Below are 22,180 nucleotides of genomic sequence, written 5' to 3' on the forward strand. Positions count from 1 at the left end.
ATGCTTTTCTGAGCTCAAGACCTTGGAGACCCTTGAAATCCTATCCTGTCATAGCAGTGTCTTTGTCCTCATTCACTTTCTGCCCCCATCCCTCTGTCCAACTGTGGTGTCGTATAGAAAAGTTGTCTCTTTCTAGAATTGTCTATCATAATAATAACATAACTAAATCAGACTCTAGCAATTTATTTGTGAGATATATTATCAAATCTCTCTAGACTTTTAAATCTAGCAGGCATAGTGTCTAATAGTTTAAGTACTGTTTCTTTTTAAGTTTCAGTATTTGGGTTAAGAAAGAAGGGGCGTCCAGTGGGTTAAACCATTAAACAGTAATACATTTGTTTTCCTTTTGAAAAGGAGAGATTACTCTACTTGGGGTGCTCTGATGTTAACTATGTGGAAACCCCACAACTTAAACCAACAGCATCTTCAACATCCTGCCCCTTCAAGTTTTCAGAGCCTGAATCACTATGTAGAGTTATAGTAGAGAAGAATCCTTTCTTGCTGAAGACTGGTATGTGTTGCATAAAATCAGAGTTAATTTTAAAATTAGTTTTAGCAAGTATGTAGTAGCTACAGTCAAACTGTGGGTCTTTAATTTGGCAAATGAGTTTTAAAAAACGTTGATGGTCAGATTAAAACTGAGAATCCAGTTTGATTACAGTTCATATCAGAAAAGTTAATCTTTCAATAGGGCTATTCTGAAGAGATGTTTCCTTGAATAACCATTTGGAATATTATCCTTTAAAAATACATTACTGGCCACTTCTTTTGCACCTGTAGATTGCACGTCTTCAGACAATAATAGGAAACCTCTTATAATTAGAAAAGAAAATTAGAACATAGGTATTTACAATATGTACAATGGGCCTGAGATCGAGATTAGAAATGAATCAAGACAAAATTTCAGATCGTAGAAGCAAAAACTATAATAATTAACTGGATGAAGAAAATGAGTCTATAAGGGGCATAACCTTCAGCCAAGGATTGTTCTTTAGTTTGTTGGAGTAAATTCACCTCTCCTTTCTTGCAGTTTCTTTGGTTACTGTGTCTTTTAGAAGAAATGAGAAAGTCTTCAAACTTTGATTCAGTAGGAGTATTCCAGTTCCTTGTGACAGTTTTTCTAGCCACCGCGAGTATTGTCCATGTAAGATTTCCAGATGGTGATGGTACAGTCCATTCTTCCTCTGTTGAAGAAAAACGACTGGATGTGCTTGATAGATTTGCAGGATGCGTACTACCACATTATATTGGATAAGTGATCCAGAAGGTTTCTCTGCTTCTGACTGGAAACCAGTCACATACAGTTCATAACCCTGCCTTTTAGTCTAGCCATAACGACCCCCCCCCCCAGCTGTTCACCAAGTGTATGGCAGTGGTTGCAGCTCACCTCAGACTGCTAAGGTTCAGGGTGTTCCCCTTCCCAGATGACTGGCTCATTACCACTCCTACCAGGTCTGTTCTCGTTCTGCCCAGGAGTTGTCTGCCTCATCTTTGCTCGCAGTTGGGCATCTCAGTGAATGATTCTAGGCACGTTTCATTTTTTCCAATACAGACATTGAAATTCATAAGTGCCCAGTTAGATACCACTACCAAGATAGCAAGCCTGGCAGAGTCTAGCCCACACAGTCAGGCACCAGCCAGATTGGTTCTTCAACTACTGGGATTGATGGTGGCCTCCATCAACCTTGTTCTCTAGCCATATATTACATGTAAGTTCTACAGTGGACACTTGCAGTACAGTGGTCCCTCAGGTACCAACCCATTCATTTTCGGATTTGTTTGACAAACATTTGCAGGAAGGGAATGTAAGGTGGTAGAGTCACTCTCCCAAGGTATCTCAAGGCCATCCATTTGTATTTCCCCCTCCCAAAGCCACAGTGACCATGAATGCTTCCTAGCTAGGGTGGGGGGATTACATGGGAAAGGTGGTCCATGGCACATGCTTTCCTTCTGAGGCCAGCCTTCACATCTGTGCTGAAGAGATGAGGGCAGTTCTCCTAGTGTTGTAGGCCTTCGAGGATGTCCTCCTTCTAGGGATGATTTCTCTCCAGATGGGCAACATGTCAAGTAGTCTGGTACGTCAACCAGCAAGGGAGGAACAAGTTCCTGCCCTTAATGTTGAGAAACATGGCAGTGAGTTATGTCTTCAGATCGCATTCTGGTAGCAATGCAGCCAAGTATTCTGCGATCTTTTTGCCTCTCCCCACAAGTTCAAATGCAACATGTTATTTGCCCTGATCCCCCCAGAGGGAGAGTCAACAAGAGATGCTCTGATGCATGTCCACCCTCCCCCCGTTCTTCTCTATGCCTTTCCCCCTACTCCTCTGACTATAAAAATTTCTGCAGAGAGGAATATCACAGTCATCCTCATTATCCCTTTCTGGCCTCAACAAGTGTAGTTTCCCTTTCTCTGGCCTCATTTTGCACTCCCTGCCCGGATGCTGGATCCTGATCCAGGCCTTCTGTCCCATCCATGCCTCACCCAGAAATTCATGCCCTCAAGTTAACCACTTAGTTCCTCCACTTCCAGTGATAGCTTCCCCAGTAATCCACGTACTTGCATCTTCACAGAGACAGTCTTCCAGAAAGATTTACAGATGTATGGGGGAAAGATTTTTTGTTTAGACTTCCCAAAGAAATCTGGATCCTTTTTGCCCTTCCCCCAATGTTTTAGACTTGCTAGCATCTATTTTCCATGTTGGTGATAGTTACTCTATGATTTAAGGTCCAGTTAGCAGCTATTACAGATTTTCATGTTGGAGAAAATCAGGCTACCTTGACTTCTTTCATTAGCCAAAGCTTTCCTGAGGGGCACCGTCCTTCTTAGACCCCTCTTGGGGGAAGGGGACTTCAAGCCTTAATCCAACTCCCCTTTGAAACCACTGCCAGGATGGAAGTCATATTTTTGTCTTGGGAAAACAATTTTTCTCCCGGCAGTAACTTCAACACAGAGAGGGTTAGCATTACCTCTTTGAATCATTTTCCACAGGGATAAGGTATCCCTGCAAAGCAGTCCATCTTTTGTCCCTAAGGTAGCTTCTGAGACCTCACTGAACCATTGCATCAATCTGCCAGTTTTCTTTCCAAATTTCACTAATAAAGGAGAATATATGCTTCACTTGCTGGATGTATATCACCAACTTTGTTTCTATTTCCATTGTACCAAATCCTTCAGGAAGACTGATAAACTGTTTGTCTCACTTTCTAAAACTAAGATGCGCAGAGGGGTTTCAAAAGTATCCTTAGCTAGGTGGTTATCCGACTGTATCTTTCACATTAATAATGAAAAAGGCATGACCCTGCCTAAACCAGTCAAAGCTGATTGTACTAGGTCTGACTCCACTTCCACTACCTTCTTTTCTTGGGCCTCAGTTAACATTTGTGCAGCTGCCACTTGGTCCAGTATTCACACATTTATTTCTTATAAGTTGGATTTGCTGTCCAAGAATAGCATGGCTTTTGGTTCATCCATCCCCAGAAAATCTTTCCGTGAGACCACTCCAAGGGCTAAGTAGCTGGGGACTCTATCCCATCTGTTGAGGAAGAGACAGTGTCAGATATGAAAGTTATTTACATACCATAATGATAGATCTCTGATGTCTGCTAACATCCCTCCTCAACTTCATGCCATGCTTCCCGATTCCATTCTGTGGAAGATAATTTACTTTGTTTCTGGTATGACAGTGTAGTCTTCCCCTGAGCAATGTCCTATGTTCTTTTAGCTTCAGAACAGAACTTAAGAAATTTGTTTCAGATTTTGATATATGTTAATGTGTTTTACTCTGTCACAGGGTTGCAGGCAAACTCAATTTGAGGTAATGTTGGGGATGAGAGTGGATTATTGGTTCAGGGGAGGAGCCAGAGTTATGGATCCTTAAGTGTAGAGTGGCTGGAGCTGGATGTGAAGAACCATCTGTTGAGGAAGGATGGAAGCAGACAGCACAGTACATTCATTCATTTTCTCTCTCTCTCTCAGATGCTGTTACTTCTGAGTTGATTAAGTAGCAGGGTACATTGGATGAAGACTTCTTGCATGACGTACGAAAGGGATTTTCCCCTGTAGAAAACAAACCTCTGACCAGTTTCCACAAACACCCTTGCAATTCTTTGTCCATAGCAATGTCATTAACATTTCTGCCTTCCTCACATTTCCTCTACACCCATATATTTCTCTCCATACTTATCTGGGAAACTGGAGATTTTTAGTACTGGTTACGTGACATGCAGTGAGTGGCAGCCCAGCCATTCTGGAAGCAGCAAAAACTTGGAAAGGACTCCATCTCTGAAGGGTCTGTATATCCATGTGATAAATGCTATTTTAAAAAATTGGCTGAAGTTGTATCTTTGTACTTTTCTGTGTACCATTAAAATACCACACTGTCCTACAGAAATCTTGTGGTAACAGTACTTCATTGTTTTCCTTTCACTACCTTTCTGTTGAGGGTTTATAATCAGTCATTGTATACTCTGTTGCCCCTTTGTTTCTCTTTGTATTGTTTTACAGAAGAAACATCATTGTCCTAATAATTGCACAAAATAAGATTTAAATTCAGAAGCAGGAATTATGTAACTGAATTTGCAGTTAATCCTTGGGTAACTTTATTTCTTGTCTAGAGAAGTTTTCCCAGCAGCATGATTACTGAGAAAGAGTTGAGAGGTGCATCACCACTAGCTTCTAGTGTCAGAAGGTATCAATTCAGAATCTGAATGCCTTACTAAGAAAGACGCCCAGCAGGCAAAAGGGGCTTAGATCGCCTCACTCTTGTGTTCATTAAAATCTGTGACACTTAGATTGCTGTGTTGTGTTCAACACACTATCGTGTATTTGAGAAGGCATTTATATAACAGCATGCCTTCCCAAGCAGGAGAGCCCACTGCCTCTCTAGTCTCATCATCCCAGTTTTCTGGAGATTCTTAGGATCATAGTAAATACAAGGCAATTGAGTCTTGCTACCATTTATCCCTCGCCAGTACCCACTTTCAGACTGAATCTACTGTCTGTGGGAGGGCCACAACAGTAGAGCCAGTGTGCCATCCAATTGCCTCTTTCCCTTTTTAAGGAAGCTGGAATATCGCACTGCTTAATTTGCACTGTGAGTCCATTCTTTAGGTGAGGGATGTGCTACATCTCTCCACCTTGTTCTATTTATCTGCTAGTAAAGGTTTAGATCCCTTATTTTGGTATTTGTGGGACTGCTCAGTTTGTGGGGATACAAAAGATTCTGCACTACTGGATTCCTAATGGCTTGGAAAGGGAGGCAGAACTCTCCCCCAGGAGTCTGTAAGATGCTGAATAAAGGGACAGAGCTTCCAGTCTTTTCTGATAGTGTAGGGTTTTTTAGCCAGTGATCTTAGTTTGAACCTCTACAATCTTTTTAGTCTAATATGTTTAGTGATATACATCCCAAAGAGGGTTTTGTATTCAATAATTGGCCTAGTTAATGCTGAATATTATGGGACAATGACCTCTCTGGATCTTGGAGATATATCCCCTTAGTGATCAGCTATGTTATGTAAAAGCATTTCTTGACTGCTCCTGTTATGTGATGATCAAAGGAGAGGGAATTATCAACCCATGTATCAAGGTCACTAACAACATTCTAATTTTGAAATGATTTATTGTCTATGTCATAATATGGGGGGGTTACCATATGCATCAACATTGCACTTTGTAGTATTTAATGTAAACCTTTTAGCACTCCAGATGTTTACAAGTGGAGTCACATTGTCACTGTTGTGCTCACAGTGAAGCCAGTGGATAAACTCAGTTGAATAGTTTGAGTGTCTCAGCCAGGGCTTGCTAGGTACTATCTATTAAACACCCAACTGTGTTATCAGGTTGCATGGAGGAAGTATTTTTAGTCTTTGAGAGCACCTTTAAGACATGATCCTTTGTAATGATGGGGGTGGGAACTGACGGCTTCAGAGATAAGTGGGCTTTGTATAGTCCTTTCCAAAGTGAAGTTGCCACTAAATTCATTAACTATTATGTTGTCAATGCCTGCTGGTTCAGAATAGTTGGTGCTGTCTTGAAAAAGTTTCGAGCAATGTTTGGTGTTGCTTCTCAGTTTCCTAATGTAACTGACAATTTGTAGTTCTCCTCCTTAGCTTCAGATGCTAACCTCTATTCATGAGCTGCCTTGGTATTCCTAATACCTTTTTTTATGTTTTTAGTCAATTTTCTAGTGTTATCCTTGATTTTTGAGGATCATTTATCTGCTGAATAGTTTAAGGAACTTTTCCCCTTTTTTGCTTTTAAATTTCTCATTATATTTAGATCTGATGAATACTTCAGTTATGTGCGGTTATCTGAGTGTAGTTTCCTCTTGATATGTCTGAGCATATGCTAGAATTAGTGAATCTTGAAACTTCATTGTAAGATTTAATGAGATTTGCACATTTTACATCCTTGAATAATTGTTGCCTCACAGTTAGACGTTGCCCGTTCGATTCTCAGTTAGAGCGTCTTCTGTGTAGCAACATGCATGAATGGGCGTTCCTTCGTTGAAAGTTGTGCGTTAGGCCCGGCAAGCCAGTATGTAAAAATCTACTGCCAATCATTAGCGGACCGGAGTTCCGCTGTGGCGACCCCTAACTGGGAAAAGATGAAAGACACAAACAAACATCCTTGAATAATTAGATATCGTAAATTTGCATTGCCAATAGTGAAGGTCACTAGTTTAGTTTATTTATATCATCTGTCTATGTCAGCGAGGTAGTTTTTTTACTCTAATGTATTTATTTTTTTTTAGTTTTTGTTGATTATTTTTTTAGCCATATGTTACATGGTGGTCGAATTTCAGCTGGTCTTCTGTGATGACACCCTGTACTTTTGTGTGGTTTACTTGTTCTATTGTGGCGGTGGTGCTGACAGAGATGACAGTGAATAGGTAGAGAGGTGGGGTTTTTTTGGGTAAAGAGCACTAATTTAGTTTTGTTTTAGGCTGTAGTAGTTGTAAATTATTTAGGTAGAATTTTTCGTGATTAAATTGGTTTGAAATATCTACTCTAAAAGTAGACTGTACTTGAAATTATAATCAAAAGTACATTTCAGAGCAGGTTTGATTAAATTTTGAGCTGTCAAAGAATGTTAACATTAAATAATGGGTTCTGAAATACTGCACACATCAGATGTTTTTAGTGACATTATTCATGTTTCCCATCTTTCAAATCAGTCTTTAGGAACTTTTTTGGCCATTACTTCTGCTTTGTCGCTGTGGCCCTAACCGGGAAAAGCCGAAAGACACAAACAAACAAACTTCTGCTTTTAGGTTCATAGGTTTATACTAGGCTATCTGCCCTAAGGCATTTATAAGCCTAGCCCAAATTTTTGTGGCTTACGCCACCCCTTATATGAAAAAATACTGTGCCCATTAGTTTGTTGTGCCTCTGTCCAGCAGTGACACAGAGATGATTCCCGGGATAAACCTACGATCTCCCATCCACAGGTCAAGATTTCTCTTGAACAGAGCCAGCGAGGTGCTCTGCCTCACATGGATCGGGATTTTATTCCACAGCATAGGGAGTCTCTGAGTGATAAATCTATCCCTCCAGCACGTCCTATTTATATCCGTGCTAAGGTTTAAGTCGCTTGCTCTAGTGGTTTTGGTGGATTTGGATTTTTTGAGGTGGAGCATGTCCATTAATTCCGGGTTGGACATGGCCTTGTATGTCAGGCACATGTCCCCTCTGAGCAGACGGTATGCAACTGAATAGAGCTGGAGCTTCTTCAATCTGGCAGCATATGACAGATTTTGGAGTCCCTTTATCCTTTTGGTGAGGAACTTTTGGGGTCTCTCCAGTTGCTGCAGATGTCGGGTGAGATACATCCCGAATGGGGCATTGTACTCTATCATTGGTCTGATAAGTGAAGAGTACAGGGGAACAATGACCTCACTAGATCTGGATGTGAATCCCTTCATGATCAGGTGGGCAATGTAGAAGGTCTTTCTAACCACTTTAGCAACGTGAGTGTCAAAAGAAAGGCCACTGTCAACCTGGGTCCCCAGGTCCCTGATAACCTCTTCTGTGCTTAGTGGATTGCCACCTATATGGTAGCTTGGGGTTACCTTGTTTTTCCCGAAGGGTATGACTATACATTTTTTGGCATTTTAACTTCAGGCCATGGCTCTGGCACCAGCTATCTGTTTCCGTGAGTCCCTTCTGAAGGATATCCGTGTCCGATGCACTTTCCACTATGGCGCCCAGTTTGCAGTCGTCTGCAAACTTTGTCAGCCAAAGTCCTCCCATGTTGGCCTGTACTTCTGAGAAGTAGATGCCGAACAATAGGGGGCCAAGGACCGAGCCCTGTGGGACACCACTTGTGACCGGCTTGGAGTCTGACATAGCGCCAGCAACTCTGTGGGTTCTGTCCTTAAGCCAGTTTGCAACCCATCTTGTGACATATGGGTTTACATTTAAGCTGGTAAGTTTTTCTACAATACCCGAGTGGGGTATTGTGTCGAAGGCCTTTGCAAGGTCAAGGTAGGCTGTATGGACTGCCTTTCCCTCATCAATGGCCTTGGTGACTGTTTCGAAGAAGTCGACCAAGTTCAAAAGGCATGATCTGCCCTTGACGAAGCCAAACTGGGTCGGGTCCAATGTCTGCAAGTCCCCTATATCTTTGTTTATGAGCTCCATTATGATCCTGTCCATAGCTTTGCAGACTAGACTTGTTAACCTTATGGGGCGGTAATTACCAGGGTCCGTAGAGGCACCGCCTTTGTGGAGTGGGACCACAGTTGCCATACGCCACTCCTTGGGCACGTATCCTGTGGTAAGGCTGAGATTAAACAGCTGCCTTATGTGCAAGTTTAATTCCTCATTTAGCTCGTGTAGCACACAGCCGGGGACACCATCCGGTCCCATTGATGCTGTGTTTTTAGCTTTAGAGAGAGCAGCTTTCACCTGCGCATTTGAGATGTCTGGGAGGCTGCACTCTGCTGGGATAGTTATCTCTCCTTTAGGGGGGGAGAGGGGGTGAAGTTTGCACTGAACCTGTCTGCCAGTATGTTGGCAATGTCTGTGGGTTCAGTGAATTTTGTATCATTTTCGACTAATTCTGAGCATATCTGGGAGTTTTTGTTCTTCCACTGAAATATTTGATTTATGCTTATAAGCTTATTATTGTATAATTATATTTCCTCTGTTTTATACATCTTTACTGCAAAAAGAACATAGTTTTGTACATTCATGGATGAGTTGTTATGGCTTATGAACACATCTTCTGTTCTCTGTGTTTAAAGTTGGAGGATTTGAATGAGATTGTGCTTGTGTGGATCCATACTATAGAGGAATTCAGTAAAGCAGAAATAACTAAACTCAAACATACACTGTACAAACGCTACAAATATCCCCCTCCAAATTAAATACTTTACTTCCATGGCCATGTTACTGCGGTGGTGGTGCTGCGGTAGCGTTGTCGCCTCATAGCAAGACATGGTCCCGTTCGATTCTCAGCTAGAGCGTCTTCTGTGTGGAGGCATACATGAATGGGGCGTGCCTTCGTTGAAGGTTGTGCGTCAGGGCTGGTAACCCGGTACGTAAAAATCCACTACCAATCATTAGCGGACTGGAGTTCCGCTGTGGCGAGCCCTAACCGGGAAAAGCCGAAAAACACAAACCAACTTCCATGGCCATGTTACCATGGAGGAAAGAGCAAACACCATTCAAGAAGGCATTTGTTCCTGCAAGTTTGCTGCAGTAGACAGTAATCCAACTTTATCTGCAGTTTTGAAAACAGTGAGGTAATCCACCAAGCAAAATATTAAAATCAGAACACACAGATGCACAAAACTAAATGTTAGTGAAATCAAAAACTAACTCTACAGAACACAATACAGACACAACCAGCTTCATGAAAAATAGATTTCACAATTCAAGTCTTAATTGTAGAGGATTTACAGAAAGTGGACTCAAGAAAATAAAGTGCTCCCAGCTGTGTTTCTGCTTAGAGGTATTTGAGACAAGAATCATAACTTTCATTTATAAATGTATCAACATTTTATCATGGAGGAGTTTTGCTCGATTGCCCATACCAAATTGGGGAAGGGTATATTATCATTTTACATATGAAAAATACTGTTTGTACCTTCAGTTAATGGGACATTTTGATCATTTTTAGTTCATTATTGTTGTTTTAATAGGTATATAAACTTTAGTTAGCATGACATTGCAAGATTATCTGCTAGACAAAGAATGTTTAGCTATTATAATTATACCTATATTCTGGGCATTATCTTCAAACTGCATGTTTTCTTAGACTTTATTTTTGTTTACCCAATTAAACATGGTAAATAGCCACCTTCATTTTTTTTTCTGTGTGTGCACTTCAGCATCCTCATTTACAGTGAAACATTAACTGATCATCCTTGGGATGTTTGATTCAGAAAATCTGCAGAGTTGTGACTTCCCAGGCTACATATAAAAATACAAAACTCAGATGTATGATAATTAAAAAAATGCAGTGGTATGGAGTCCATCACTTAGGACAGTGATGTATAAAGTAAGGATGCAGAAGCACACACAATGTTAAGTAATGTGACTATAACTAATAAAATGAAAACAAGAAAAATTTCAGATTATTATGACTCTGGATTGTAACAGTGTTATATGTGGTACTTTACAGTGTTTACATTTATAGTTAGTCTCATTTTGGCTTACTAATCATATCTTGGAGAGAGAGAAAAGACTAAGGCTAGTAGATGTGTGGCTGGATATTTTAGGTGGGTGAGTGAGCGGTAATAGAATGGGGATAACAGTAAACTAAAACAAAACTAAGTGGTGGAAAATAGAGGGTGTAGGCAAAACAAAAGGGATGCGATGAGAGAATCTGGGCAGTAGAATGGTGTTGAGCAAGTGTAGTCATTGCAAGGAATAAGTCTGGAAATCTATGCACAATAACTGAGGGGGCCATCACCAAGATGTGGATTAATGGTAACCGGGAACAGAGCATGATAATTCTAAGCTACAAAAACTGTGTGAGGGTTAGGAAAAGAAAAAGAAGGAGCCTGAGTGGCAGTGATGTTGGAGATTGGATAAAGAATGCAGTAGGAAGACAGATAGTAAAGCATGCAGCAGTGCTTATGTTAATGGCGTCCCTAAATGGCACAAAGCAGGGTAAAGTAGTCCAAAAACAAACCCTGCCAAAATTAGTTGCAGTGTGAGATGATTTCAGTAAAATATATTGACAGTATTATTTTTTTCAGAGAAGAGTTTCCAGTTGTCTGCTAGACCAAAATTCTGGTTACTAGTTACGTATTGGAGTGGATAATGTAATTCACTTATACCCCAGCAGACTGCATTCCAAGGAAGGTGTTAACAGGTTATTGGGGACCATTTAACAAGAAGGCTTCAATGAAGTTGAAGATTTAATTATGTATGATTCACTACTTTTTTATTTTTAAATTTTATCTTCCAAAACTAGGTGTAGGTTTTTTGAGTTTCTCATGAAACAAATTGTTCTGATACTTGTAGTATCATTTCTGACTCCTAAATTAGTCACTGGAATGGCTCTTATGGTGATGTGAAACATGCCTTTTAATGGATGCAGTAGGTTTCCAACAGGCTTTATTCCTAGAAAAGTGTCAGCAGGGACCTGGATTCTTAATGGAAAATGAACTTCAGTAGTTGGCCATAAAAGGTTATTGCAAGATTGCTTTGTCTTTCCCATCTTCCTATGTTATAGTTAATTGCTGAGGTGGTACTTGGAGAAGATGTGGAGCATCTGTCTTGGGGTCCCATTCAAAAATCAGTAGGTTTTACTCACAGAAAAGTAGGATACAATCCCTACGGTCTAGTTAGAAAGTGGGCTTTTAAGATGAATGGAGAATATTCTATAAAGGTTGATTCTGGCAGCTCTAATATAAGTTGTATGTTCTGCACAGACCTACACCAACTGGGTAACCATTTGAAATGTTGGACTTGCAATACCAAGTCCAGGAATGTGGAAACTGAATGACTGTAAATCCAGTATTACATATACCAAGTCTGAAATTGACTTTTCTCACAATAGTCCCATTTATCTGAGGTGTGGTGATCTCAAAGTTGGTAGACATAAGTTTAATGGTATTGGGTGTGTGTGTGTGTGGGGGGGGGGGGTTGCCCTGTGCAAAAAAAAACAGGTTTAAAGGAAAATAGTACTGTTAGATTAGTGTCACACTCTTTGTATTTTCAATCTTTTATTTCCTGATGTATCAGGACTCTGCAGTGCAAATCTTGACATTTCAAATGGACCCCACTAACTGCCCTGGTTTAGAAGTTTCCAAAAGAATAAAAGGCTACTTACAGTCCATATAAGCACCCTCAGGAACAGATAATTTAGTATTTTAAGAACATATAAAAAGTCTTGTTTGGCCATTACAGATGTCATAAAACAATTTGCAAAGAAATTCATTTTCAGTTTCTACTCTTGACAGTTTTAAAAAAAATACATATTTTTACTCCTTTAGATTGTTCGATTTCTTATCTGCTTTGTGTTGCATTGAACGCATAATAAAGGAAATGTCTTTTGTCAAAAGTATAATATGAAAAGTGCTGTTACTGGGATTATTAACTTCTCAGGATCACATGTATACTGTATATAGTAAAGCAAGAAAAGAATGAGGTTTAGCTTGAGTGTTACCTATTCTAGGAATCCAGACATGATTTTTGCCATTTCTCAGTAATCATTATTGTTAATGTAAGTTGCTTATGTGTAGAATCCTTATAGTGTTTTGTTGTAGGAACATTAAAGAATTGACAACATGTCAGAGGACAGTTATGACAGGTCTAAGTGCTGCATTGTTATACTTGAAATCGGGAGGATTCCATTTTGTTTAGAAGTAATTAAGATGTTAGATCTTGTGTAGCAGTTAAACAGAAAACTTTCTGTGAAACTGTTTCCCTGTATGGATTCTTATCACTAAACATTTTGCATGTATGGCGTTAATATCTAAAATCACAGACACAAAGTAAGACATCTGCATCATTAGAAGTGAAAGCAAGATAATGTTCCACAGAAGTTTAGTTTGAAATGAGAGGTTCATATTAATAAATGAAACAGACTGCTTCAATTCTAAGAAGTAGCATAGGGGGTTGGGTATAGCTGCAAAGGAAGACTGTCCCTTGGCAGCTCCATATGACTCACAAGTGGGTTCAGCAGTGTCCGAAGTAAGGTCATATGACTAAAAGAAATGGGGATGAGGAGCGTTAAAGTTTTGGTAAAAGGTAGATGCAAAATGCAGTGTATTGAACTACACTTGTGGGATGAGTGCATAACCTGTTAGTTATTGGTATCACAGCAACCTGAGAAACTGATACTAAACTTGCATCCCTCCACATCAGAGTTTGCATCTTCTGAAGTGTCTTGACTGATCTGTTTATCAGGAATCCTATTTACTACTTGATTACAGTTTAACAGACTAAGATGGTTTTCTTTTTTCCTGCATGAAAGCACCTCTTTTGGAAGCCTTGTTAATATTTTGGTTAGTCATCCTGTTGTGATATAGGCCTTTTGTGTCTGCTGTTTGTTTTGACACTAGTGTCTGTCGTAAGCAGACCACAGTGATAGTGGCTTTGTTAGTATAGATATTGCTGAAAGTTGTAATTTTATGACTAGCAAATAACTCTTGACAAGTTACAAACGTCTGACAACCTTCCAGCAGGGAACATCAACAAGCTTAATGAAGTGGGTGTTTTTATAGTACACTTGCAGACCATAGTAGCACAACTCCCTGCATACAGCAATGTGAGGGACTGCTTTACAAGTAGCTATAAAAGCTGTAAAGGCCTTTTGGGATAGAGTTGTTTTATTAATGCTTTATAGAATAAATTCAGAGCCATACAGTTAAATGCTTCATTTCATTTGTCTGAATCTGTTCTCACATTGTTTGCTAGCGGTGAAAATTATTGAAAATCCCTTAAACTATTCATCAGCTGCACCACATTTTCTTGAAAATCTGTCATGACAATTAAACTCATGTCTTGTACAACTGTGGTGTCAACAGTCATAATACTCTGACCTCTAGTGGCTGAACAATCATCAGATGTGGATGCAAGCTTTTCAAGGAAAGGGACGATTTGAGTGTTGGTAGCATCACAGAGCTGCAGTATTCAAACGTCACTACCTGTATTTACAGGTATTAACAGAGTAAATCATTAGGTGGCTAATTGATGTGGATGCTTGGGGATCATTTGCATCTCCTGGTACATTTATTTCAGAACTTTGCTTTCTTGCGTTGTCATTAAAGGATATGTGGAACAGTTAATAGCCTGTTTTTCTTGCCTGTGGGAAGATGGATTGACAGTATGGTAGGATGCACTACTTGTCATAACAGCAGATCTTTGAGGGATTGAGGGTTAGCATAATGGTTAAGGTATTTTACATCGCAGACCTAAGGTACAGGGTTTGATTCTTACCTTTGAAGGGAAATTGGCTAGGCTTAAAATGGTTTGTAAGGGCAGATAGTAGTACTTTCCTGTAAACCTATGACACTCTTGCTGTATTATAACAAATGCAGTTCCTCTGGAAGTCTTTCAGCAGCTGGTGGCTATTGCCATCTGCCCTGAGTTTCCAGCAGAGTAAAGATTCCTCATCGTGGGTCATAATATCCTTGTGCTGCTGCTTCTCTGATATCACTTGGCACATGCTGTCTTCTAAAGCATTAATTACCCAATGCCGTCTTCTGTGCTTTGAGCAAGAAGCATGCAAGTTAAGGTAAAATATTGCTGTGGTAACTGCAACACTCAGGTAGATTACAACCGGTAGGCTATATGTGAAGCTTGCAGACTCAAATCCTTATCCGAGTGTTGGACCATGGTGATTGGTGGGATTATGCAGATTGCTGCAGGTTATGGTGAGTACCTTACACAACTCTATCTTTCTTGTGTGGAGACCTTTGTAACAATGCTGTGGCAAATGGGCAGAATCCAGAAGATTCAGAATGATCCATGGTGATGGATTGTTGCGATAGGGTCATCTGCAGTATCAATTTACCAGAGTCTGTCCTGTTTCTAGAGTTGTTGTGTATCCAGTGAATATATGGTTTGGATAATGACCATCAGATCTTTGCATACCCTGAGATTAAACATTCTTAATATAGTGATACTATGACAAGTCTATTTCCAGAAATTTAAAATGAAGTGACCCCACACATTTCCAAATACAGAAATTCTGACTGCTCAGCTTAGAGAGGTGGATTATAACATGGTAGGCATTTTATGTGAGGATTTTCTTTCACACAGTTGTCGAGGCTGCATCTCCACACCCTATTACTGTATTCAAACTTTGACCTTGTCATTGCCTGGCAGAGACCATGACTCAAGAGTTAAGTCCATTTCCACAGTACATATACATCATCAATGCAGTATGAAAGTGTATGGTTGTCCTAACGACCCTTTTGTCCTGTATCTGATGAGTTGAGTAAGTGCTCTTTGATTATCACTACTTCGAATGGCTGAATAACTTCCCTTAAAATTCACAGCAGAGGTGACAGACTCTAGCATCATGTGACATAATGCTGCCTGACATTGTTGTATTTGTTATAACAAAAGGCATAAAAATAAGCAACCCACTTTATTTGTATAATGAGAGATAATTGTCTGCCAATGGTGAAAGAAACAAACAGCTGGTCAGCTCGTCTGCCATTCGTGAAAGAAACAAACAGCTGGTCAGCTGTTCTGGTGTTTTTGATTCTTCCTGTGTTGTATGAATTGCCTGCACATGTTTAGAGTGTTCAACAGTCCTTTTGTTTCCTCCCTTTTGGTAGGGGACAGGAAATTGTGTGGATTGTTTCATGGACACTGCTAAAAACTTTTGATATTTGAGATGTTAGTTGTCATATCCCCACTGTCCTTGGTGAAAAGACTATATGGATTGTTACTGCACAATGAAACCCATACTTCAGTTGTCACGGAGTAGCATCTTTCAAGAAAGAAACTTAAGTTCTCTTAAGAAGCTGGTTCAAAGGGTAGTCATATAAATGTGTTTTTTTTCCATGAACCTTAATCCCATACTTGGAAAAGTTTATACTCTGGGAGTCAGAAATGTTCAATACTTTTCAAGAAGTCTTTTGTTACAGGAACTGTGGAAATTTTGAAAGGAAAGTGGAATACGGACTGAATTGTGACTGAAGAATAAGAGAAAGCCATCTTACAAATGTTATACCCCTGACACTAGGCAAACTGTAGCTACCACTGTTCATATGCCCAAACGATTATGTGGATGTATTGCCATGGGTAATATTGAGCATCTGTTGGAAGAAAGAAGTGGACTCCACATACTACAAAACAGCAACATTTGCAGCTCAAACCAGTACCCAGTAATCACATCTGTAGCATAATTAACAAATTAGGCTGGATGTTATATGAATGTCCTAAAATGTAATTGCCTTATGCTTCACACACAACGTACTACATGAAAATAAATACCCAGCCTTAACCTGTTTACTGAATTGACACTCCATAGTTAAAAACCTCGTTTAACTACAAAAATCTCTTCCAGATTAACCAAACCAACACCAGGTTTAGAAATAAGACACCTCACTATTTCCTGTCTAGAGAATGGAATTCACTTCCCTTACAACCAAGACTACCACAGTAATCACAGTACTTTCAGACAGTACTGCAAGTCCTACCTGCAAAAATACTCCCATTACATATGCAACCAGACCTGATGCTTCCCTGCTAATCAGAATTTTATTTCACAACCAGTTCTTATGGTTGTCTTTATTTTATCTGGTGTGGTATCTTCACCACCTGTGATATCATGATATATCATTTATACACCTGTGATATCATGATATATCATTTATACAGCTAATTCCTTACTTTTAAACATCTCGGCTGCACTGACTAAAACAGTTACATGCCCCTTACTTTTCCAGCAATCCCTTTTCTGCTACTAGTCAACTACACTAACCCTTATTTTTTTCTCATTGTGCATATGCCTCTTTTTAGCCTTTCTCTTGCCCCTTGTATAAAATTTTCCGTTGCTAATAATCCCTCCACTTACCACCACTCTATTAAATTGTAAACTCAAACATAGTTAAGTGTCACAGATGTTGTTGTATAATAAGTGTAATCCATTGCCATTGTGTACTGTTGTGTTTTTTTTTCTGATGCACTTTTACTGCTTATGTTACAATGTGGGTCCCCCATGGGCATGGCAGTGTTAACCCAGTCAACAAAATGTAAAATAAAGTAAAATAAATAAATTAATAAAATGTTTTAATTTGAAGTCTTCTAGTTTCCTTTAAGGCAATTCCTTTTGTAGGTAATGTTAAACTTTCTGGAATTAAAACTAAATTCTCCAGCCAAGAAGGATACGTGTGCTGAGACCTGGTCATAGTACTGACCTATGTTGTTTTGAAAACATTGTTTTATAGAGAAGAAAGGGGTTAAGAATACAACATGCCATCTGCAGTAGTAACAGTGTGGTGCTGGGAGGGTCAGACTTAACAAATCTGTTTTGGCTGCCATTTTATGGCTCAGTTGGAGGCTGAAAAGGCATAGTGCAGACTCCTAAGTCCAAAGGAAGGAGAAGGTTTTGTTTACTAGCACTGAGAGTAATGGTAGCTGTGAGTGTAATCTCCAATGCACATTCACCCCTCCGACACAAACATGTCACCAGGAGGGAGGGGAGTGAGTTGGACATAAAGGAAAATCCTCTGGATGTGGAAATGGCCAAGCCACTGGGAAGTCTTTAGGATCTGTGGTCAGCCACAGCATACACCAAAAATAAGTCTGGGGTGAGTACAGGGATTGGCTGGTAGACATGGTATGGACATAGCATGGACATGGGGCACTGGAATGCCAGGCCGGTACAATGACAGAAAGAGGACAAAAAAAAAACTGATTGGATAAAATACAACATGCAACATGTAGCTGCAGTGAACAGGGCTAGAGAAATGCATGACATTAATACTGTGTGTTCAGCAAATCAAGCATTGTAACTCTGAAACTTCAGAAGGCTCCTGTCATTCCTTGCAAGGGGTGGTTTTGCTGCACTCTGTAGAAGATGCTAGGAATAACAACATAGTCACAGCTGTTAATTGCAAGGTTACAGAGAAAACTGGTCTGGTCCATTTTCAGCCACCACCTTGTCTACCATAATCTTGGTGAGTTTATACTGTTCTCAAGATGTACTCTGACATGTCAAGTCATCATGCTACTGCTACTGCATCTCAACTTATCAGCCAAGTAAAAAAACGGCTGCAGAGCTCCAAAAATAAACATTTGTGCAAGCTGCCAAGCCTTCGTCCACCCCCACAGCCCTCTTCTACTAATAGGGGAACAGTCTGATTTGTTTATAGGGAACATTTTCCTTTTATCCATGAAGGTATCCCCAGTGGCTTTCTTTATTTCTATCAGTTAGTAGGACACTGAGACTGGAGGACAGTGCATTTGCCTTATAGAGAAATATAACAAATAGCGATCAACTAAATGCAACCCAGTGACAGTAAGTCAGCAACATAACTCTGACTTGGCCCATAACAAAAAAAAAAAAAAGGAATTACAGCTGAGAAAATGTTGGAAGCGCTTAATATGTCAGCCCTAGATAAGATAAAAATGTGAGAAACAAAACAAGATGCTTGGTGTTTTTTTGTGGTATACCGTTTGCATAATGTAAATCTTTTGTAAATTTGTGTGGTCCACAGATTATGGTCCACAGAGAAATAAAATAAATAAATGCCACATTCTGGCCTCTGAGCTGTCTACTTGGTGCATTGTACAGTTCATTGTGCTGAGGCCCTGATATTTGCATTTTGAATCTTCATGCAGATTGGGTGTTGTTCCTTTACTGAAAGTAATACCATGTTTGTGATATAGCTGCATTTCAAGGCATTTAAATATTTGTGTGGGCAGAACCGTGAGTTGGGAACTGTTGTGGAGGGTGGAGGGAGTCTAAAGACTACAGTGCAGCTTGGATACCTTGGAGGAATTCAAAGCAGTGACTCCTGTGTGCACTGCATTTAGACGGCTGTTCCGTGAAGAAGGGATCAGTTCATGATCCTGGGAGGTTTTGCAAACACAGTTAGGCAGCCATGTGAAACCTGCACAAACAAGTTCCTTTGTTACATGTCTGGCCTTCCAATTATCCTCAGAATGGTTTGCATTCTCATCCTTGGCTTAGACATGAACTGGCGAGACAGTTCAGTAATAGAAGGAATGATTAGATAGAGATGGATTTAAATAATGAGAAATTAATACGTTTGTTTGCATTTTATATTAGACTTGACCCTCTAAGGAACTCTACTAATTCTGAGACTAGCATCTGCTTTTCAGCTTAAAGTGGTGTTTAAAGAAGCCATTTTAGTGCGTTTTTTTTTTCTTTCAAGTATCGAGCTTTAATTTTGCTTCTGTGTTTTTTCCATGTACAAGTCAGTGATGCTGTTAACATGACTAATATTCTAGAATGGGAAGTTGTACCGATTGACATCTGGTATGTTCACCTTTTTACACTAGTGTTATAGTTCTGAAGGGCTTTATATTCTTTGAATAAGAGTTTTGTTTTTCTTTTTGAAAAATAATGAAAGATCACTCGTACTTGAATAATAAAAACACAGTTTCATAATTGTGTGGGTGAGCGTGCATGTGTGTGACTGTATATCTATAGACAGATAAATTGTGTGTGTGTGTGTGTGTTTGTAATTTATCTATGCACACACAGATTTTTTTATCTGTCTATTACTGACTTATAGACTGCATTAGTACCACTGGCCTTTTTTCAGAGTAGACCCAAGGTGGTTTAGTGTGTATATGTATGTATGTAATTGTGTATGTGTGTGTATGTATGTATGTATGTATGTGTGTGTGTGTGTGTGTGTGTGTGTGTGTGTGTGTGTGTGTGTGTGTGTGTGTGTATATATATATATATATATATGTGTGTGTGTATTAAAAATGATCTAAATATATTAATATTTATAGCACAAATATTTAAACACAGAATATTGACAAAACAATGTTTTTGCCCTGCAACCCCCATGTGGGGGGGGGGGGGGCTGTCCCTCCCACACCCTGTAAGTATTTATACCACCTCTGAGGTCATACAGTAATGGGGTAGGACATATACCCATCCTTGCTATGACATCAGTTTTGTCCCACTTTAGAAGTACAAAGTGCACTAAGAAAAATGAAGCCAGGGAAAGCAGCAGAATGTGATGAAATCATGGCAGATATGATCGAGGTGTTGGCTGCAGTAGCGGAGAAATGCCTCCTGAGGGTACTCATTGAAGTATATTGGGGGGGGGGGGAGTATCCCAGATGTCTGAAGGATAAGCATTCCAGTGCTAGTGCACAAGAACAAAAGGGATATTCACAACTGCAGGTAGTACAGAGGAGTGACACTCCTGCCATACCACATGGTAATACCAGAAATGGTGATCGATAAATGAATAGGCAGAGTAGTAGAAAGTAAAACTGACATGTCAACAATGTTTCGATAAATTTGGGGTAAGCTTATCTAGGCTTAAAATGGCTGTTAGGCCAATAGCCTAGTAACCATTTATGAATCTATAAGATCATAGATAAGCAGTTTGGCTTTAATTCTGAATGCAGTACAAACCCATCTGGTGTTTGCAGTAAGGCAGTGGAAAATAAACTGAAGATAAAGAAAGAGAGAATAAAACTGGGCATTCCATACTAACATATGACAAGGTACCAAGAAAGCTGTTTTCAACAGTCCAAGAAACACTGGTAGAATTAGTGTATGTTATATACTAGAAGCCATTGACACCATGGATGTCCATCATTGTTCAGCTTTGAACCGACTCCCATTCAAAGTGGTGATAAACTGTATAACTTAACAGGTTGGAGGTGATAGATCAACAAAGCTGCTGCAAGCAACTCTGAACAGGAACTTCAGTAAGTAATAGGAGGCAGAATGCAAAACATAAGTCATGTGGGCTGAAACAGAGGACAGACAAGACAGTGGTCTAAGCAGCATATGGGTGAAATCGGAAGAAGCTGAAAATTGAGATAGAAAGGAAAGTATTAGGAAAGGTTAACATCTTCAAGTGTCTGGGAGGTGTGGTTGAGTTGAATGGAAGCCCTGAATGAGTAAAAGCTAGAATGCGAGATGCTGCAACCAGCTGTCACTGATTGTCGGGGGTAGTGTGTGACAGAAGAATGCAGAAAACAGTGGTATGACCAGAGCTTCTGTATTGTACTGAATCCTAGGCAGTGAAGGCAGAGCAGCTGTGGAGGCTTGAGGTGATGGAGAATCGTGTCTGAGTTGGATAGTAGGGTATACACTGTGAGATTATGAAATGAGCAAAAACCAAAGTAGCCCAGTTTCCAGCGAAAGTCAGGGAGAACAGGTTACATTGGGTCGGTTACATGTGCAGGAAGCAAATGATGATTTGGTAAAGAAGATGGTCGAGTCAGGAAGAAGGCAAGAGGAGACTAGGGCATCTAACCAAGAGATGGATAAATCGCATGCAAGAAGACTTGTGACAGTTGTGCATTACTGTCAAAGAAAGTAAAAGTACTGCTTGGTTGCAATTAATACAGCACCCTCAAACGTCACAAAAGGGGTGTAAATGATACTACTGGGAAGGGCAGGATCAAGACCAAATGGATGCCATGCCATGGGTCATGGCTACTAATAACTAAACTATATGTAGTAGGGGGTTTTAAGTGAACTTAATGGCTTCCTTTTATGACACACAGTTTATTTGCATTATTATAGTCTTATCACTTGTATAATTTATTATTAAATGATGTAAACCTTATAAATGTTATGTCTGTAGTAAGGTGAAACCAGTAAACTTTGTTTTGTTTTGTTTTTATTAATGTTATAGTGGTGTGTTGTATATAAACGGGATTGCACTGGTATGCATACATTGTGTTGAAATCTTAAGGTATAAATAAAATGATTCTTAAATAAAAATGCTTAGTTTGTTCCTAAACGAAACAGTAACCGTTGAATCACGGATAGACTTCCTAAGCCCTGTAATTTATACTCAGATTGAATTTTTCCATCTTTTGTTCAGTATATACTCTCTTGTTCAGACAGAAACTCTCAAACTGGACCCACATTCTCTTAGATTAGCACTGTAGATTATTTAAAAAAAACTGTCCCTCAACCACATGACCATGAAACTTCCTATCTCTACCACCTATAGACTCCTTCATTTTTCATGAGGGTGAGATCCCAGGCCATTTCTTTCCTTGTTAGAGTGGAGGTTTTGTCCTCCCTTGG

At 39.7% G+C, this 22,180-nt stretch overlaps 1 protein-coding gene across 1 annotated transcript in view; it reads left to right on the forward strand.

Annotated features, from left to right (window-relative positions):
- The window catches only part of TMEM161A (transmembrane protein 161A), a 111,051-nt gene that overhangs the window by 37,723 nt on the left and 51,148 nt on the right, over window positions 1-22,180 (forward strand). The window lies entirely within an intron of this gene.

Source organism: Protopterus annectens, chromosome 13.part0, assembly GCF_019279795.1.
Source record: "Protopterus annectens isolate FY-2018-M chromosome 13.part0, PAN1.0, whole genome shotgun sequence".
NCBI lineage: Eukaryota > Metazoa > Chordata > Ceratodontiformes > Protopteridae > Protopterus > Protopterus annectens.